Here is a 20,253-nt window from a genome sequence, read left to right as displayed (position 1 = left end):
CCTTCCTGCTTAGCATTGTTTTTGCTATTCTGGGTCTTTTGTTTTTCCATATGAATTTCATGATTGCTTTCTCTATTTCTACAAGAAATGCCGTTGGGATTTTGATTGGCATTGCATTAAACCTGTAGAGAACTTTTGGTAATATCGCCATTTTGATGATGTTAGTTCTGCCTATCCATGAACAGGGTATATTTTTCCATCTTCTAAGATCTTCTTCTATTTCTCTCTTTAGGGTTCTGTAGTTTTCATTGTATAAGTCTTTCACCTCTTTTGTTAGGTTGATTCCCAAGTATTTTATTTTTTTTGAAATTATTGTGAATGGAGTGGTTGTCCTCATTTCCATTTCAGAGGATTTGTCGCTGATATACAGGAATGCCTTTGATTTATGCGTGTTGATTTTATATCCTGCCACTTTGCTGAATTCATTTATTAGCTCTAATAGTTTCTTTGTAGACCCTTTTGGGTCTGCTAGGTATAGAATCATGTCATCTGCAAATAGTGATAATTTAAGTTCTTCTTTTCCTATTTTGATGCCTTTAATTTCTTTCGTCTGTCTAATTGCTCTGGCCAGTGTTTCAAGAACTATGTTGAACAGAAGTGGAGAGAGAGGGCATCCCTGTCTTGTTCCAGATTTTAGAGGGAATGCCTTCAATTTTTCTCCATTCAGAATGATGCTAGCCTGAGGCTTAGCATAGATTGCTTTTACAATATTGAGGTATGTTCCTGTTATCCCTAGTTTTTCTAGAGTTTTGAACATAAAGGGATGCTGTACTTTGTCAAATGCTTTTTCCGCATCTATCGAGATGATCATATGATTCTTATTTTTAAGTCTATTGATGTGGTGAATAATATTTATTGATTTCCGTATATTGAACCAGCAGGAAAGTTCATTTTATGGATTACATTCCTTAAAAGAAGAAAAAGCCAACAAATAAATGACTTAACTTTACATCTCAAAGCCCGAGGAAAAAAAGAACAAATCTATATCAAAAGCAGTAGAAGACAGGAAATAATTAAAAACATAACTAAAATATCTAAAGCAACCCTTAGCAAAAAGAGTGAAGCAGGTGGTACCATTATTCAAGGTCTTAAACTGTACTATAGAGTAATAGTAACAAAAACAGCATGGTATTGGCACCAGAATAGACTTGTAGATCAATGGTATAGAATTAAGGACACAGAGTAACCCACATAATTACAGTTATCTTATAGTTGACAAAGGTGCCAAAAACATACATTGGCAAAATATAGCCTCTTTGACAAATTGTGTTGGGGAAATTGGAAATCCATACGCAAAAAAAAAAAAAAAAAAAAAAATAATAATAATAATAATAAAATCCCTACCTCTCATCATGTACAAAACTCAGAGTGGATCAAGGATCTAGAAATTAAACCAGAGACACTGCATTTATTAGAAAAAAGTAGGCTCAAATCTCCACCATGTCAAATTAGGGCCCAAGTTCCTTAATAACACACTTATAGTACAAGAATTAATATCAAGAATCAATAAATGGGACGAACTCAAACTAAAAGCTTCTCAGCAAAAGAAACAGTCATTGAAGTTTATAGAGAGCCTACTAATTGGGAACAAATCCTTAGCACATGCATGTCAGATAGAGCACTAATCTCTAGACTATATACGGAACAAAGAATCTTAACACCAAAAATAAATAAATAAATAAATAAATAAATAAATAAATAAATAAATAACCCAATTAAGAAATGGGCCAAGAAAATAATAGACACTTCTCAGAAGAAGATATATAATCAATCAACAAATATATGAAAAAGTGTTCAACATCTTTAGCAATTAGAAAAATGCAAATCAAAACTGCTCTAGATTTCATCTCACTCCAGTCAGAATGGCAGCTATTAAGAATGCAAACAACAGTAAGTTTGGTGTGGATGTCAGGGAAAAGGTACACTCATACAGTGCTGGTGGGACTTCAAATTGGTACAGCCAATATGGAAAGCAGTATGAAGAATCCTTGGAATACTGGGAATGGAATCACCATTTGACCCAGCTATCCCACTCCTAAGTCTATACCCAATGGACTTAAAAATAGCATACTATAGAAACACAACCACATCAATGTTAGTAGCAGCACAATTCACAAGAGGTAAACTGTGGAACCAACCTATATGCCCTTCAGTAGATAAATGGATTTTAAAAATATAGCATATATACACAATGTAATATTACTCAGCAATAAAACAGAATAAAATAATGGCATTTGCAGGTAAATGGATAGAGTTAGAGAAGATAATGCTAAGTGAAATTAGCCAATCCCATAAAAACAAAAGCAAAATTATTTATCAGATTTAAGGATGATGATTCATAATATGCTGTGACCCTGGCATAGGGTGGGAAGGATTAAAATGAACCCTAGATAGTAAAAAGAAGAAAGGTGGAGGAAGAGAAAGGGAGGGACCCTATGGGTAGGAAATACGGTGGAATGTGATGGTCATCATTACCCTAAGTACATGTATGAAGACATAAAGGATGTGACTATACAATATGTACAACCAGAGATATGAAAAATTGTGCTCTATATGTGAAATATTAATTGTAATTAATTCTATTGTCATATATAACAAATTAAAATTTAAAACATATTTAAAAAAATAAAAACCAACAAGTGAAGGGGCTGTGGCTAAGTAGTAGGGTGTTTGCCTAGTATGCATAAGGCAATGAGTTCCATTCTCAGCACCAAATATAAATAAATGAATTACATAAAAGAAGAAAAAAAGAAAAAAAAAACACCAAGTGAGAATGTTACGTTAATGGTCAATATTTAGTTTTGTTTCAAAATAGTAGGGCTACATAAGCCATGTTTAAATACTAAGAGAAATGAGAAAAGGAAAGTGAATTAATACTGGAAGGCAGTTATTGAATAATGTCTCTGAAGATAGTGTGGAAGTCAGGGAAGAAATGGAACAAGGAGCCTTTGACAACAAGAAGCTAGCAGCATAAAAAGAGACAAGGATCTGGGGAGCATGCCATTGTGGACCTGGAAGAAAAACATTTAGATAAGATCTCACCTTACCCTATGAAGGAATATTTACCATTATTTTATCAGGATGATGTGTAAGTCTGTAACTAAGATATTGGAAGATAAAGTAGATTAAAGGGATTTAGTAATCAGGCAGTTCCTATATAACATAGAATTATTAATTATTAAATCATACTATTTATTTTTTTAATTATAAATTACTATTTTTAATAAAATGTGGATGTTTGATGGAAATTAATTGGAGGTAAGATATTGCCTTATGGTACAACACAATAAACAAATAAATAGAAAATAAGGGATAAGAGAAAGAAAAATAATCCTTTTGTCCCCCCTTTTTTAAGTGAATGTGGACAGTTGGTGAATATAAGAAGACAAGGTATATTTAGCTTTACTTTCTGAAAATTTAAAATGTTTTTTTTTTTTCCAGGCTAAGATGCCAGTTGATAAGAGTTGTTGTTTGCAAGAGAGTATGTGTTTCATGAAGAAAATTAACATTCCTGATATAAAGTTTATATAAAAGTTTATACAAGACCTGGACAAAAGCAGCCTGAATACATGGTCTAATGAATTCATTGTCCCATCAGTGTTATGTGAATTTATGGAGGAAGATAATCTATGCTGACTATTGAAAGGTGTGCCAACCACTCTATGAGGAAAGGCATCATCATGTAGAGCAATTGGAAAAGCAAAGCAGAGATTTTTCAAAAACTCAAGGAAAGAAGACAGGCTTCCCTGAAGGGGAGGCTCATAGGAGAGATGTATGAGGAATTAAAGGAAATGTGTCATAAAGCAGATATGGAGTTTCTCCAGGTAGGAACTGAGGAAGGGAGGGAGTCAAGGTGTGCTGGGAAATAAGGACCTCATTCTTTTTCCCTTCTATTGTTTGTTTGAAAAGCTGCTTCCTCAAGATATATGAAAGGATTGCCTTTGCAGGTAATAAAGAGAGGCCAAGTAAGATTTTCCTTTTTCTGAAGAAAGAAACAATAACAAGACTTAGTGGAAGAAATAGGAGTAATCAATCACTCATGGAATGTTTTCTTCTAAAATTTATTTGATTTCTCAAAAACAGCAATAGAAAATTTTCTTTTTTTTTTTTAAATTTTTTCTTGTTGGCTGTGCAAAACATTACATAGTTCTTGATATATCATATTTCACAATTTGATTCAAGTGGGTTATGAGCTCCCATTTTTACCCCATATACAGATTGCAGAATCACATCAGTTACACATCCATTGATTTACATATTGCCATACTAGTGTCTGTTGTATTCTGCTGCCTTTCCTATCCTCTACTATCCCCCCTCCCCTCCCCTCCCCTCCCCTCCCCTCTTCTCTCTCTGCTCCCTCTACTGACATTCGTTTGTCCCCCTTATATTATTTTTCCCCTTCCCCTCACTTCCTCTTGTATGTACTTTTGTATAACACTGAGGGTCTCCTTCCATTTCCATGCATTTTCCCTTCTCTCTCCCTTTCCCTCCCACCTCTCATCCCTGTTTAATGTTAATCTTCTTCTCATGCTCTTCAACCCTACTCTGTTCTTAGTTACTCTCCTTATATCAAAGAAGACATTTGCCATTTGTTTTTTAGGGATTGGCTAGCTTCACTTAGCATAATCTGCTCTAATGCCATCCATTTCCCTGTAAATTCTATGATTTTGTCATTTTTTAATGCAGAGTAATACTCCATTGTGTATAAATGCCACATTTTTTTTTATCCATTCATCCATTGAAGGGCATCTAAGTTGGTTCCACAGTCTTGCTATTGTGAATTGTGCTGCTATGAACATCGATGTAGCAGTGTCCCTGTAGCATGCTCTTTTTAGGTCTTTAGGGAATAGACCGAGAAGGGGAATAGCTGGGTCAAATGGTGGCTCCATTCCCAGCTTTCCAAGAAATCTCCATACTGCTTTCCAAATTGGCTGCACCAATTTGCAGTCCCACCAGCAATGTACAAGTGTACCCTTTTCCCCACATCCTCGCCAGCACTTGTTGTTGTTTGACTTCATAATGGCTGCCAATCTAACTGTAGTGAGATGGTATCTTAGGGTGGTTTTGATTTGCATTTCTCTGACTGCTAGAGATGGTGAGCATTTTTTCATGTACTTGTTGATTGATTGTATGTCCTCCTCTGAGAAGTGTCTGTTCAGGTCCTTGGCCCATTTGTTGATTGGGTTGTTTGTTGTCTTATTGTCTAATTTTTTGAGTTCTTTGTATACTCTGGATATTAGGGCTCTATCTGAAGTGTGAGGAGTAAAGATTTGTTCCCAGGATGTAGGCTCTCTATTTACCTCTCTTATTGTATCTTTTGCTGAGAAAAAACTTTTTAGTTTGAGTAAGACCCATTTGTTGATTCTAGTTATTAACTTTTGTGCTATGGGTGTCCTATTGAGGAATTTGGAGCCCGACCCCACAGTATGTAGATCGTAGCCAACTTTTTCTTCTATCAGACGGCGCGTCTCTGATTTGATATCAAGCTCCTTGATCCATTTTGAATTCACTTTTGTGCATGGCGAGAGAAAGGGATTCAGTTTCATTTTGTTGCATATGGATTTCCAGTTTTCCCAGCACCATTTGTTGAAGATGCTATCCTTCCTCCATTGCATGCTTTTAGCCCCTTTATCAAATATAAGGTAGTTGTAGTTTTGTGGATTGGTTTCTGTGTCCTCTATTCTGTACCATTGGTCCACCCGCCTGTTTTGGTACCAGTACCATGCTGTTTTTGTTACTATTGCTCTGTAGTATAGTTTGAAGTCTGGTATCGCTATACCGCCTGATTCACACTTCCTGCTTAGCATTGCTTTTGCTATTCTCAGTCTTTTGTTTTTCCATATGAATTTCATGATTGCTTTCTCTATTTCTACAAGAAATGCCATTGGGATTTTGATTGGCATTGCATTAAACCTATAGAGAACTTTTGGTAATATCGCCATTTTGATGATGTTAGTTCTGCCTATCCATGAACAGGGTATATTTTTCCATCTTCTAAGATCTTCTTCTATTTCTCTCTTTAGGGTTCTGTAGTTTTCATTGTATAAGTCTTTCACCTCTTTTGTTAGGTTGATTCCCAAGTATTTTATTTTTTTTGAAGATATTGTGAATGGAGTGGTTGTCCTCATTTCCATTTCAGAGGATTTGTTGCTGATATACAGGAATGCCTTTGATTTATGCGTGTTGATTTTATATCCTGCCACTTTGCTGAATTCATTTATTAGCTCTAATAGTTTCTTTGTAGACCCTTTTGGGTCTGCTAGGTATAGAATCATGTCAGCTGCAAATAGTGATAATTTAAGTTCTTCTTTTCCTATTTTGATGCCTTTAATTTCTTTCGTCTGTCTAATTGTTCTGGCCAGTGTTTCGAGAACTATGTTGAAGAGAAGTGGAGAGAGAGGGCATCCCTGTCTTGTTCCAGATTTTAGAGGGAATGCCTTCAATTTTTCTCCATTCAGAATGATGCTAGCCTGAGGCTTAGCATAGATTGCTTTTACAATATTGAGGTATGTTCCTTTTATCCCTATTTTTTCCAGAGTTTTGAACATAAAGGGATGCTGTACTTTGTCGAATGCTTTTTCCGCATCTATCGAGATGATCATATGATTCTTATTTTTAAGTCTATTGATGTGGTGAATAACATTTATTGATTTCCGTATATTGAACCAGCCTTGCATCCCAGGGATGAATCCTACTTGATCATGGTGCACATTTTTTTTGATAAGTTTTTGTATCCGAGTGGCCAGAATTTTATTGAGGATTTTTGCATCTCTGTTCATTAGAGATATTGGTCTGTAGTTTTCTTTCTTTGAAGTGTCTTTGTCTGGTTTAGGTATCAGGGTGATGTTGGCCTCGTAGAATGAATTTGGAAGTTCTCCCTCTTTTTCTATTTCCCGAAGTAGCTTGAAAAGTATTGGTATTAGTTCCTCTTTAAAGGTTTTGTAAAACTCTGCTGTATACCCATCCGGTCCTGGGCTTTTCTTAGTTGGTAGTCTTTTGATGGTTTCTTCTATTTCCTCAATTGATATTGGTCTGTTTAGGTTTTCTATATCCTCCTGACTCAATCTGGGCAGATCATATGACTTAAGAAATTTATCTATGCCTTCACTATCTTCTAATTTATTGGAGTATAAGGATTCAAAATAATTTTTGATTATCTTCTGTATTTCTGAAGTGTCTGTTGTGATATTGCCTCTTTCATCCCATGTGTTAGTAATCTGAGTTCTCTCTCTTCTTCTCTTCGCTAGCATGGCTAAGGGTCTGTGGATTTTGTTTATTTTTTCAAAGAACCAACTTTTAGTTTTGTCAATTTTTTCAATTGTTTCTTTTGTTTCGATTTCATTAATTTCAGCTCTGATTTTAATTGTTTCTTCCCTTCTACTTCTTTTGCTGTTGTTTTGCTCTTCTTTTTCTAGGATTTTGAGAAGAAGTATGAGATCATTTATTTGTTGGTTTTTTCTTTTTTTAAGGAATGAACTCCAAGCAATGACTTTTCCTCTTAGAACTGCTTTCAATGTGTCCCATAGATTCCGATATGTTGTGTCTGTGTTTTCATTAATCTCTAAGAATTTTTTAATTTCTTCCTTGATGTCTTCTATAACCCATTGATCATTCAGTAACCTATTGTTCATTCTCCAAGTGATGTATTCTTTTCCCTTCCTTCTTTTATCGTTGATTTTCAGTTCCATTCCATTATGATCAGATAGGATGCATGGTATTAACTCTACTCCTTTATATTGTCTAAGAGTTTCCCTGTGACATAATATATGATCTATTTTTGAGAAGGATCCATGTGCTGCTGAGAAAAAAGTGTAACTGCTTGATGTTGGGTGGTATATTCTATATATGTCAATTAAGTCTAGGTTATTAATTGTGTTATTGAGTTCTATAGTTTCCTTATTCAACTTTTGTTTGGAAGATCTGTCCAGTGGTGATAGAGGTGTGTTGAAGTCTCCCATGATTATTGTATGGTGGTCTATTAGACTCTTGAACTTGAGAAGAGTTTGTGTGATGAACATAGCTGCACCATTGTTTGGGGCATATATATTTATGATTGTTATGTATTGTTGGTGTATGGTTCCCTTGAGCAGTATGTAGTGTCCCTCTTTATCCCTTTTGATTAACTTTGGCTTGAAATCTGTTTTACTTGATATGAGTATGGACACTCCTGCTTGTTTCCGAAGTCCATATGAGTGATATGATTTTTACCAACCTTTCACCTTCAGCCTATGTATGTCTTTTCCTATCAAATGCGTCTCCTGCAGGCAGCATATTGTTGGGTCTTGTTTTGTGATCCATTCTACTAGCCTGTGTCTCTTAATTGGTGAGTTTAAGCCATTAACATTTAGGGTTATTATTGAGATATGGGTTGTTCTTCCAGCCATATTTGTTTATTTATGTTACTAAACATGGTTTGTTTTCCTCTTTGATTATTTTCCCCCCTTTAGTGTCCTACCTCCCACTGTTGGTTTTCATTGTTATTTTCCATTTCCTCTTCCTGTAATGTTTTACCAAGGATGTTTTGAAGAGATGATTTTCTAGCTGCAAATTCTTTTAACTTTTGTTTATCGTGGAAGGTTTTAATTTCATCTTCCATCCTGAAGCTTAATTTCGCTGGAAACACAATTCTTGGTTGGAACCCATTTTCTTTCAGTGTTTGAAATATGTTATTCCAGGATCTTCTAGCTTTCAGAGTCTGTGTTGAAAGATCAGCTGTCATCCTGATTGGCTTACCCCTAAATGTGATCTGCTTCCTTTCTCTTGTAGCTTTTAAAATTCTCTCCTTATTCTCTATGTTTGGCATCTTCATTATAATGTGTCTAGGTGTGGGTCTCTTATGATTTTGCACATTCGGCGTCCTGTAGGCTTCTAGGATTTGGGGTTCTGTCTCATTCTTCAAGTCTGGGAAGTTTTCTCGTATTATTTCATTGAATAGATTGCTCATTCCTTTGGTTTGAAACTCTGTCCCTTCCTGTATCCCAATGACTCTTAAATTTGGTCTCTTGATGTTATCCCATATTTCTTGGATGTTCTGCTCATGGTTTCTTAACAGTCTTGCTGAGCTGTCTATGTTCTTTTCAAGTTGAAATACTTTATCTTCATTGTCTGATGTTCTGTCTTCTAAGTGTTCTACTCTGCTGGTAGTATTCTCAATTGAGTTTTTAAGTTGGCTTATTGCTTCCTGCATTTCTAGGATTTCTGTTTGTTTGTTTTTTATAACCTCTATTTCCCTGTATAGTTGATCTTTTGCTTCTTGGATTTGTTTATGTAATTCATTGTTGAAGTGATCTTTCATTGTCTGATTTTGCTGTCTGATGTCTTCCTTGAGACTCCAGATCATCTGAAGCATGTATATCCTGAATTCTTTATCTGACATTCCATCTGCTGCAGCTATTACCTCTTCTAATGTTGAGTTGAACTGCAATGCTTGTGGTCCTTTCTTTCCTTGTCTCTTCATACTGTTTGCATTCCTTTCTACTTGGTGAAACTGTTGTGCTATTGAATTTTCCCCCTATATATTTATATTGGTCTTGTATAGTTGCAAAGTCTCCCTCGCAGGCGCGGGCGGCGGCTCTGTCCCTCTGCGGGCCGCTAGGCTTGTTCTGTCGGTGGTCACAGTTCTGTCTACTTTGCAGGCGCAGGCAGCGGCACTGCCCCTCTGCAGGCCTCTGGGGCTGTACTGCCAGTGGGTTGCAGGTCCGCCTACCTTGCAGGCACGGGGGGTGGCGGCTCTACCCTTCCTCAGGCCACTGGGCCTGTTCTGTCTCTCGGTTGCAGGTCTGGCCTGTTCTGATGGTGGTCACAGTTCAAGCTACCTTGCAGGCACAGGGGGGAGGGGGTGGCTCTGCCTCTCAGCAGGCCGCTGCTCCTCTTCTGCCGGTGGGTCGCAGGCCCGCCTACCTTGCAGGAGTGATTGGAAGCTCTGCCACTCCGCGGGCCACTGGGCCTTTTCTGTCAGTGGTCACCGTTCCACCTACCTGACAGGAGCGGGGGGTGGGGGGCGGCTCTGCCCCTCAGCAGGCCGCTGGGCCTGTTCTGTGGGTGGTCACAGTTCCCTCTACCTTGCCGGCGCAGGGGGAGGGGACAGCTCTGCCTCTCAGCAGGCCGCTGCTCCTCTTCTGCCGGTGGGTCGCAGGCCCACCTACCTTGCAGGAGTGATTGGAAGCTCTGCCACTCCGCGGGCTACTGGGCCTTTTCTGTCCGTGCTCACAGTTCCACCTACCTGGCAGGCGCGGGGGGTGGGGTGGTGGCTCTGCCCCCCAGCAGGCCGCTGGGCCTGCTCTGTGCGTGGTCACAGTTCCCCTACCTGGCAGGCGCGGGGGGTGTGGGGCGGCTCTGCCCCTCAGCAGGCTGCTGGGCCTGCTCTGTTAATGGTCACAGTTCCCTCTACTTTGCTGGCACAGGGGGAGGGGGCGGCTCAGCCTCTCAGCAGGCCGCTGCTCCTCTTCTGCCGGTGGGTCGCAGGCCCGCCTACCTTGCAGGAGTGATTGGAAGCTCTGTTCCGCCGCGGGCCATTGGGCCTTTTCTGTCCGTAGTCACTGTTCCACCTACCTGGCAGGCGCGGGGGGTGGGGGGGCGGCTCTGCCCCTCAGCAGGCCGCTGGGCCTGCTCTGTGCGTGGTCACAGTTCCGTCTACTTTGCCGGCGCAGGGGGTGGGGGCGGCTCAGCCTCTCAGCAGGCCGCTGCTCCTCTTCTGCCGGTGGGTCGCAGGCCCGCCTACCTTGCAGGAGTGATTGGAAGCTCTGTCCCACCGCGGGCCACTGGGCCTTTTCTGTCGGTGGTCACCTGGCAGGCGCGGGGGGTGGGGGGTGGCTCTGCCCCTCAGCAGGCCGCTGGGCCTGCTCTGTACGTGGTCACAGTTCCCTCTACCTTAGCGTTGCAGGGGGAGGGGGCGGCTCTGCCTCTCAGCAGGTCGCTGCTCCTCTTCTGCCGGTGGGTCGCAGGCCTGCCTACCTTGCAGGAGTGATTGGAAGCTCTGTCCCACCGCTGGCCACTGGGCCTTTTCTGTCCGTGGTCACAGTTCCCTTACCTGGCAGGCACGGGGGGTGGGGGGCAGCTCTGCCCCTCAGCAGGCCGCTGGGCCTGCTCTGTGCGTGGTCACAGTTCCCTCTACCTTGCCGGTGCAGGGGGAAGGGGCGGCTCTGCCTCTCAGCAGGCCGCTGCTCCTCTTCTGCCGGTGGGTCGCAGGCCCGCCTACCTTGCAGGAGTGATTGGAAGCTCTGTCCCGCCGCGGGCCACTGGACCTTTTCTGTCAGTGGTCACAGTTCCACCTACCTGGCAGGCGCGGGGGGTGGGGGGAAAACTTTCTTTGAGGGTATTTGGAGACTTGCTTGAAGACATTGGTTATTTAGAAATTTAAGAACTAATGCACTGTATTTCTCCTATTTCCATGTACTTGATATCAGTTCTTATAGACTTTGGGCTCTTCCATCCTTAGGAAATAAAAAAGTGAGTCTCTACTATGAATCTTGTGCTGGAAACTAAGATGTTCTCTTTTCTGTTTATACCATTTGAAACCTTGTTCAAAAGGTAAGTTCACTAATTTTTTGAGTTTTTTGTATACTCTGGATATTAGAGCTCTATCTGAAGTGTGAGGAGTAAAGATTTGCTCCCAGGATGTAGGCTCCCTATTTACCTCTCTTATTGTTTCTTTTGCTGAGGAAAAAACTTTTTAGTTTGAGTAAATCCCATTTGTTGATTCTAGTTATTAATTTTTGTGCTATGGATGTCCTATTGAGGAATTTGGAGCCCGACCCCACAGTATGTAGATCGTAGCCAAATTTTTCTTCTATCAGACCGCATGTCTCTGATTTGATATCAAGCTCCTTGATCCATTTTGAATTAACTTTTGTGCATGGCGAGAGAAAGGGATTCAGTTTCATTTTGTTGCATATGGATTTCCAGTTTTCCCAGCACCATTTGTTGAAGATGCTATCCTTCCTCCATTGCATGCTTTTAGCCCCTTTATCAAATATAAGATAGTTGTAGTTTTGTGGATTGGTTTCTGTGTCCTCTATTCTGTACCATTGGTCCACCCGCCTGTTTGGGTACCAGTACCATGCTGTTTTTGTTACTATTGCTCTGTAGTATAGTTTGAAGTCTGGTATCCCTATACCACCTGATTCACACTTCCTGCTTAGAGTTGTTTTTGCTATTCTGGGTCTTTTATTTTTCCATATGAATTTCATGATTGCTTTCTCTATTTCTACAAGAAATGCCGTTGGGATTTTGATTGGCATTGCATTAAACCTATAGAGAACTTTTGGTAATATCGCCATTTTGATGATGTTAGTTCTGCCTATCCATGAACAGGGTATATTTTTCCATCTTCTAAGATCTTCTTCCATTTCTCTCTTTAGGGTTCTGTAGTTGTCATTGTATAAGTCTTTCACCTCTTTTGTTAGGTTGATTCCCAAGTATTTTATTTTTTTTGAGGATATTGTGAATGGAGTGGTTGTCCTCATTTCCATTTCAGAGGATTTGTCGCTGATATGCAGGAATGCCTTTGATTTATGCGTGTTCATTTTATATCCTGCCACTTTGCTGAATTCATTTATTAGCTCTAATGGTTTCTTTGTAGACCCTTTTGGGTCTTCTAGGTATAGAATTATGTCAGCTGCAAATAGTGATAATTTAAGTTTTTCTTTTCCTATTTTGATGCCTTTAATTTCTTTCGTCTGTCTAATTGCTCTGGCCAGTGTTTCGAGAACTATATTGAACAGAAGTGGTGAGAGAGGGCATCCCTGTCTTGTTCCAGATTTTAGAGGGAATGCCTTCAATTTTTCTCCATTCAGACTGATGCTAGCCTGAGGCTTAGCATAGATTGCTTTTACAATATTGATGTATGTTCCTGTCATCCCTAGTTTTTCTAGAGTTTTGAACATAAAGGGATGCTGTACTTTGTCGAATGCTTTTTCTGCATCTATCGAGATGATAATTAGACAATAAGATAACAAATAACCCAATCAACAAATGGTCCAAGGACCTGAACAGACACTTCTAAGAGGAAGACATGCAATCAATCAACAAGTACATGAAAAAATGCTCACCATCTCTAGCAGTCAGAGAAATGCAAATCAAAACCACCCTAAAATACCATCTCACTCCAGTAAGTTTGGCAGCCATTATGAAGTAAAACAACAACAAGTGCTTGCGAGGATGTGGGGAAAAGGGTACACTTACACATTGCTGGTGGGACTGCAAATTGGTGCAGCCAATTTGGAAAGCAATATGGAGATTTCTTGGAAAGCTGGGAATGGAATCACCATTTGACCCAGCTATTCCCCTTTTTGGTCTATTCCCTAAAGACCTAAAAAGAGCATGCTACAGGGACACTGCTACATCGATGTTCATACCAGCACAATGCACAGTAGCAAGACTGTGGAACCAACCTAGATGCCCTTCAGTAGACGAATGGATAAAAAAAAAAAATGTGGCATTTATACACAATGGAGTATTACTCTGCATTAAAAAATGACAAAATCATAGAATTTGCAGGGAAATGAATGGCATTAGAGCAGATTATGCTAAGTGAAGCTAGCCAGTCCCTAAAAACAAATACCAAATGTCTTTTTTGATATAAGGAGAGTAACTAAGAACAGAGTAGGGATGAAGAGCATGAGAAGAAGATTAACATTAAACAGGGATGAGAGGTGGGAGGGAAAGGGAGAGAGAAGGGAAATTGCATGGAAATGGAAGGAGACCCTCAGGGTTATACAAAATTACATACAAGAAGAAGTGAGGGGAAAGGGAAAAATAATACAAGGGGGAGAAATGAATGACAGTAGAGGGGGTAGAGAGAGAAGAGGGGAGGGGAAGGGAGGGGAGGGGGATAGTAGAGGATAGGAAAGGCAGCAGAATACAACAGACACTAGTATGGCAACATGTAAATCAATGGATGTGTAACTGATATGATTCTGCAATCTGTATACGGGGTAAAAATGGGAGTTCATAACCAACTTGAATCAAAGTGTGAAATATGATATATCAAGAAGTATGTAATGTTTTGAACAACCAACAATAAAAAATTAAAAAAAAATGAATTGGTCAGTGTAGGCAGAGATGATTCACAGTTGATTTGAATCTTAAGCATGTCATTTTAATAGAAAATCTCTCCTCCATGAGGTAAGACCATGTACAGGGAAGACTTAAATGTCTGAAGCAATCCCGCTGTCAGTCAAAAGTCAAGAGGTAGATTTGGGTGAGACTCCAGAAATTTTCCTGGAATGCCCAATAAAGCAGGTGGGCAGGAAGGACATGTTGACTTTTTTCCTCTGTAAGGGCCCACTATCTCCCTTGAGAGTGTCCCCTTTTATTCTTTTCCTATTCCTTCTAATAAACTTGTGTCTACTATTAAAAAAAAAAAAAGAAAAGGTAAGTTCACCCTTATATTCAAGGACTGAAGGTTATAAGAGTGATCAATCTGTTGGTATTGAAGTAGAAACATCATTTATTAAAATAATATAACCTCTTTTTTCAGTGTCTGTGTGTGTGTGTGTGTGTGTGTGTGTGTGTGTTTGTTTGATTTTGATGTACTGGGATTGAACATAGGGCCACTCCACAACTGAGCTACAGCCCCATATTCACTTACCCACTTTTTTTGAGACAGGGTTTTGCTCTATTGCCCAGGCTAGCCTAAAAATTCGGATTCTCTTGCGTCAGCAGCCTGAGTTGCTGGAATTTCAACTGTGTGCCACCACATCTGAATGTTTCAGGGTATATTTAGCTTCTCTTTCTGAAAATATATAAAGTTTTTGTTTCCCAGGCTAAGATTCCAGTTGGTAAATGGTGTTGTTTTCAAGAGAATATGTGGCAGTTTCATGAATAAGAGTATTATTCCTGATGTAAAATTTATGTAAAGAAGATGACATATAGCTCCAAATTATGCCAGGAATTAGGTTGAAAAAATAGATATTTCAGAAAATTGAAAGTAGAAGCAGGGTGTCTTTCTTTCTTACTTTATTTTTCTTTTCTTTTTTTCTTTTTTCTTTTTTTGTAGTACTAGAGTTTGAACCCAGGGCCTTTCATATCCTAGGCAAATGCTGTACTACTGAATCATATCCCTGGGCCTGAAGCAGGACCTAAAGAAATTAGAGGGAGAATACTCCAGGTTCTGGCCTTCCTCATGTAGCACAGGGAAGACACAAACTTCATATTGGAAAGCTGTTGATACTTAGGGAAGCTGGATCTAAGTAAGCAGGATCTTTCCCCAGGTTAAGTTGTTAATCCCTGGCTTATGGGTACAGACAATGAACATCTCAGTGGGAACAAATTTGGATCAAAATTCAGAATGCCCTTCTTGAAAGTCTTCAAATTCAGGCGAATTTGCACAGTATAATGATCGGGAAAGAAGAAACAGATACACTCATGATTATGGAAATTCTGCAGTAGGATTCAAGTGTTAATACATGAATTGGAGTGGATGTCACTTGATTTTCATAAAATGAATTGGCATTTGCTATATCCTGGAGTTTGTGGAGTTAAATTTATACTCCTGAAACTAATTTTGAGGAGTTTGATGAACATTTTTAGAGGGACAAAAATGTCGTAATCTTGATGAAACCTTGAGCGAAGAAAGAGGATTTAGTCTTATCTGAATGAGTCTGTGCAGATGCCCATGCCCCAGACTTTGAACCCAGAGCTCAGCTCATAGTCATTACCTGGACTGATGGACATGCTCAACCAATTCAGAAGTAATAGGCAGCCTTTTGGCAAGAAACCTTTAAATTTTCTCCAATACAGTTTTGTTCTATAATGGAAAATTTCCCCAGTTGCTCAAAATATTGAACTATTGTTCCTGAGAAATTTGATGACCAAGATTTCCATTACAGGAAAAATATGTGAAAAAAATAATTGAAATGTTTAGAACATCTAAGTTTGTCATTCTATCTCTCCCCTCTGTGCCTTATTTTCAAAGACCCCAAAACACTCAACAATAGATAAAGATTGTATGGACTGCTACATGCTGAGATTTAGTTTTCAACCCTGTAAGAAACAAATGAATATCAATCTACAGTTAGAATATTTCATCTGAAGTTGAACATGGCCATTGTTGAATTGTCAGAAGCTTGTGTAATAGTTATTATTAATTTTCTGAGATGACAAGGTATTTTAATTAATGACATTGAATTATTAATAATTCCATGATTTATGTGTTTCTCAGACAGGAAGAGAGTTTATCAATGTTCCTGTTTTATATACAGTCCAAATAATTGGATTTTTACTTTAATATATTCTAAGTTACTCGATTTCTTTCACTTATATGGTTAAAGATTTGATTTTAAAAATATGGACTAGAAGTCCTTGACCATCAGTCAATTTCAAGAATTCTTGGCTGCCCTGATGCACATTTCCAGCAATAAAATAGTATAACTGACACTATGGAAAACAATGTCTCTCAAAAATTCATAACACATTATAATGCAATTTTTTTGTAGCAGGAACATATCACCTGGGATAATGAAATAACTACTTGTTCCCTTCCTCTGTTTGAAGACCTGAGATGTTTGTTCTTTACTCTGGGTCATCTTGATGTCACACATAATCCAACAAGACCTCTGTGTTTTCTTACATGGAGAAACCAGATACACACTTCTAGCTGTATTACTGGTAGGTAGATGTGGGAACTTGGTCATTAGAATTTGTAATGATTTTTTGACAATGGAGAATAACATGCTTGTTAATTCTGAGGGAGTTTTTCTACTTTTCTGTGTCAAAAAAGACAATGGTGCCATCTCATTACCTCCTCCCCACTAGTACCTCAGTACATAGAAGTGCCACTAGGTCATATTGGGGTAATCCTGGATTACGAGTTTGCCAGGGTGAATTTTGCTAATGTGGTCAATAGTTACCCTTTTGGTAACTTCCTCCTATGTTCTTTCTCTTTGCCTCTCAGAACTTTTCTCTGCTTTGGGTTCACATGATCAGTCACAAATCAACCATGCATATCAGGAATGCCATTAAGGTGAGAAGGTCAGTTTAACTCATACTTGATTGGCTTTAATTTTATGATGTTCATGCAACATATCATTTGTACTATTTTTCTCATATTATATTGGTATATTATATTTTTATTTTTTATTAATATATGAGAGTGGAATGTATTACAATTCTTATTACACATATAGAGCTCAATTTTCATATCTCTGGTTGTATACAAAGTACATTCACACCAATTTGTGTCTTTATAAATGTACTTTGGATAATATTTATCATCATATTCCACCATCATTTCTAACCCCATGCCCCGTCCCTTCTCCTCTAACCACTTTGCCCTATCTAGAGATTTTCTATTCCTCCCATGCAACCTCTCCATATCCCACTATGAATCAGCCTCCTTATATCAAAGAAAATATTTGTCATTTGGTTTTGGGGGGGATTGGCTAACTTCACTTAGCATTACCTTCTCAAACTCCATCCACTTACCTGCAAAGGCCATGATTTTATTCTCTGTTCTTGCTGAGTAATATTCCATTGTGTATATATGTCACATATTTTTATCCATTCATCTATTGAAGAGCATCTAATTTGGTTCCACAGTTTAGCTATTGTGAATTGTGCTACTATAAACATTGATGTGTCTGTGTCCCTGTAGTATGCTGTTTTTAAGTCCTTTGGGTGCCAAAAACATACACTGGAGAAAAGATAGGCTCTTCAGCAAATGGTGCTGGGAAAACTGAATATCCATATGCAATAAATGAAATTAAACCCCTATCTCTAACCACACACAAAACTCAACTCAAAATGGATGGAGGACTTAGGAATAAAACCAGAGACTCTGTGTCTAATAGAAGATAAAGAAGACCCTAATCTCCATCACATGGGATTAGGCCCCAACTTTCTCAATAAGAATCCTGTGGCACAAGAATTAAAAACAAGAATCAATAAATGGGATAGATTCAAACCAAAAAGTTTCTTCTCAGCAAAAGAAACAATCTGTGAAGTGTATAGGGTGCCTACATGTTGGGAGCAAATCTTTACCCATCACACATCAGATAGAGCAGTGATCTCTAGAATATATAAAAAACTCAAAAAGCTAAGCACCAAAATAACAAATAACCCAATCAATAAATGCACAAGGACCTGAACAGACACTTCTCAGAAGATGATATACAATCAACCAACAAATATATGAAAAAAAATGTTCATCATCACTAGCAATTAGAGAAATGCAAATCAAAACCACTGTAAGATTTCATCTCACTCCAGTCAGAATGGCAGCTATTATGAAGACAAGCAACAATAAGTGCTGGCAAGGATGTGGGGAAAAAGGTACACTCATATACTGTTGGTGGGACTCCAGATTGATGCAGCCAATTTGGAAAGTAGTATGGAGATTTCTTGGAAAATTGGGAATGGCATATTATACTACAAATAGTGGTGGAATTCACTGTTACATATTTGTTCATGCACATACCACAACAATATAATTTGATCCAAATCATGTGCCACCACCTCTCTTTCTCCTCTTTCACTGGTCCCACTACTCTACTGATCTCCTCTCAATTTTCATGAGATTCCCCCACCCACCAAATTTCCTTTTTCTCATCTCCAGCTTCCACTTGTGAGAGGAAACATATCACCCTTGACTTTCCAACTTTAGCTTATTTTTTAACAGAATTTTTCTCAAGATTTATACATTTACCTTCAAATGGCATAATTTGACTTTTATGCAAGGTGAGAGATAAGAATCTAGTCTTCTTCTGCATATGGATAAACATTTTTTCCCAAGAACATATGTTAAAAAGAATGTGTTTTGTACAGTATGTTTCTGGCACTTTTTTTTAAGTGTTAACATTGTTAAGTTTATTAATTCTTTGAAGTTCTAAAAATAAAAATTTCTCTCTTAGAATACTTATTCACCAATCTTTATGCTGTGTTACGTCATTTGAATGATAAGTCAGCTGAAGTAAAGGAATAACCTATATCCAATGAGTTCTCTATAACTGTCACATGAACTGTCTGCAGACACAGAACTCAATACAATGACAAAGATACAGATAATAAGACTGAAAATATGGAAAACTTTATAAGATTTTAGTGATAACATTTCTGTAGACATGGTCACTGGAGACACATACTTAGTAGGAGAGATAGCAAAACTCATATATTGTTTTATAACAGAATAATTGGGAGCCATATTCCACTTCAGTTAAGTTCAAAATTTACTTAGATTGTAGAAGTTTTCAAAGGACAGGTGCATTAAAATATCCTTATGACTAAAAATATTTATCCATGTATCTTTTTCATAATAATAATACATATATAACATTTATATGATTATATATGTATATAAACAATTCAGGTCCACACATGTATTCCCACTGGCTCAGAGGCCTGAGGATTACAAGTTCAAAGCCAGCCTCAGCGACTTATTGAGGACCTCAGCAACTTAGCAACACCCTTTCTAAAAATAAAACAAATAGATCTGTAGATGTTGCTTAATGATTAAGAGAACTTGAATTCAATCCTTGGCACCAAAAGTAAAAATAAATAATACAATTTAGTAAGTTATCTTATTGGATTGCAGAGAGCATAGTAAAAGAAGGAGGGGTGTTGATCCTGTAGGATGTGGAACTGATCTAGAGGTGGAATGACAGATGAGTTGAAAAATAGATTATGTCAATGATAGTAGCAATGCAAACATACAATTGTGTAGTAATTCATATTTCAATATTATAATGTCCTTGACCATCCTCATCTTGAAATAATCTCATTTATATTAGAATAAAAAGATTAGAGAAATAAAGAAAAATTACTAACCTTGCTTGTGGAGAAATAAATGCTCAAGTCTCTATAATATACAAAGATAACCTATGCAGTTTTTCATGCATACTTTAAATTATCTCTTGATTGATTATACTACTGACTATAATTTAAATGATAAAGAAATATATACTAAGTGAATAATGGCAAGAAAATAAAGTCTGTAAATGGTTAGTATAATTACAACCATTATAAAATTAACTATTTAGAACATGTCAGGAATGATCTATTTTTAAAATTTTACTTGACAAATAATGATACACATTTATGTGGTAGAGTATATTGTTTTAGTACATGTATATAATGTTAAAAATCAAATGAGGGTAATTATCACATTCATTACCTCAAATATATATCATTTCTTGTTGGGGACACTCAAAATCACTTATTCTAGCTATTTTGAAATATGCAATAAATTACTGTTGACTCTACCACACTCCATGCTGTACAACACTGAAACTTACTCATGACATCTAACCCTATGCTTGA

Source organism: Marmota monax, unplaced genomic scaffold, assembly GCF_021218885.2.
Source record: "Marmota monax isolate L192 unplaced genomic scaffold, Marmota_monax_Labrador192_F-V1.1 WCK01_AAM20220418_F8-fsc00096, whole genome shotgun sequence".
NCBI lineage: Eukaryota > Metazoa > Chordata > Mammalia > Rodentia > Sciuridae > Marmota > Marmota monax.
Note: the sequence above shows the minus strand (reverse complement) of the source record.